Raw genomic sequence first — 1,528 nt, 5'->3', positions numbered from 1 at the left:
CGTTCTTTGTTAAAATCAGGAAATATCAGTATAGGATCATCGTGAAAACTTCGTTTAAGTTCCCAAAAGCATGATGTCTCTCTTCTGTTCATACAAACTTAGTACACTATTTGAACAACTGTGTCACTTATACGAACAGGAGTAATTGTTTGCAACTCCCAAGAACGATTGCAACTCCTTTAAATTTACGTAAAGATCTATTGAATTTTGGGTAAGTCTTAACCCCATCTTAAGTATGTTACCACTTCCACCACAAATTACACTTTTCTGTGCTGAATTTTAACTTCGCTGCTTTTAACCTTAACTGTAATCGCTGCATATTCTGTTCCATATCACTCACATAGACGATTAGGTCATAGAGACATATTAATAATTGCCATGGGTAAACCTCTGAGATCTCAGTTCAACAATCTATGAAACGTCGCAGGTTCATTTTTTAGCCCGAATGGCATTATTCTGTATTAGTAGTGTCACCCAGGTGCCGAAAACGCTGTTTTTTGCCGATACTGCAGTGCAACCTCTGTTTGCTGATAACCACTCTTCAAATCCATTTCTGCAAAATATTTCCATTGCCCTAAATTGCCCAAGGTTTGTGTGATGTTTGGCAAAGGGCAGGATTCCAGTAGTGTTTCTGCACTTAGATGTCTGCAGTCGCTACAAATACAACTTTTTCGTTTTCCATCTGTTGATTTTTTGGCCCACAACTATTCCAGCCAAACCCCCCGACCCCCCCACCCCCGCACTAGTACTTTCTTTAATTATTCTACCTTTCAGCTGCTGATCGGTAAATTGCTCCAGAACTGGCTGTAAGTAGCTAGGTATTTTGTTTGGTTTGCGACAGAAGAAGCACTCCGTCATCAGGCCACAAGTGGCCCATCGGGACCATCCGACCGCCGTGTCATCCTCAATGAGGATGCGGATAGGAGGAGCGTGTGGTCAGCACACCGCTCTCCCGGTCGTTACGATAGTTTTCTTTGACCGGAGCCGCTACTATTCGGTCGAGTAGCTCCTCAGTTAGCATAACGAGGCTGAGTGCACCCCGAAAAATGGCAACAGCACATGGCGGCCCGGGTGGTCACCCATCCAAGCGCCGGCCACGCCCGACAGCGCTTAACTTCGGTGATCTGACGGGAACCGGTGTATCCACTGCGGCAAGGCCGTTGCCTATGGTTTACGATAGCATGGTGATTTATTTCCTGTTGGTATACAAAACTGTGTAATATTAATAGCTGGTAATGACCCTTTTGAAAATAATAAATCCTTAGTTTCAAAAATAGTTTTTCTATCCTTTCGCTGTCGCTTCCTTGCAAGTGCTTCACTTGTACAGCAATTTCAATAACGTACGGCGATTGTCTGTGGCTGACACCAGGATAACCATATTGGCTATTGACAACCGCTTTGTTAATCCTATGTCACCTGCGCTAAAATTATCTTTAAAAACAGGTACCTTCTCTCCACCCATTTTTCGTGTATTCTTACAGTACTCCTTCAACTAAGGAACCATCTGATCTAATACTTTTCTTCTAGT

At 43.2% G+C, this 1,528-nt stretch overlaps 1 pseudogene; it reads right to left on the bottom strand.

Annotated features, from left to right (window-relative positions):
- Positions 1–1,047: 1,047 nt before the first annotated feature.
- Positions 1,048–1,165, bottom strand: LOC126164134 (5S ribosomal RNA; annotated as a pseudogene).
- Positions 1,166–1,528: the final 363 nt, after the last annotated feature.

The sequence above is a fragment of the Schistocerca cancellata genome, chromosome 2 (genome assembly GCF_023864275.1).
Source record: "Schistocerca cancellata isolate TAMUIC-IGC-003103 chromosome 2, iqSchCanc2.1, whole genome shotgun sequence".
NCBI classification, from domain to species: domain Eukaryota; kingdom Metazoa; phylum Arthropoda; class Insecta; order Orthoptera; family Acrididae; genus Schistocerca; species Schistocerca cancellata.
The sequence above is the reverse complement of the archived record's forward strand: the minus strand, read 5'-3'. Positions and strand labels throughout refer to the sequence as shown.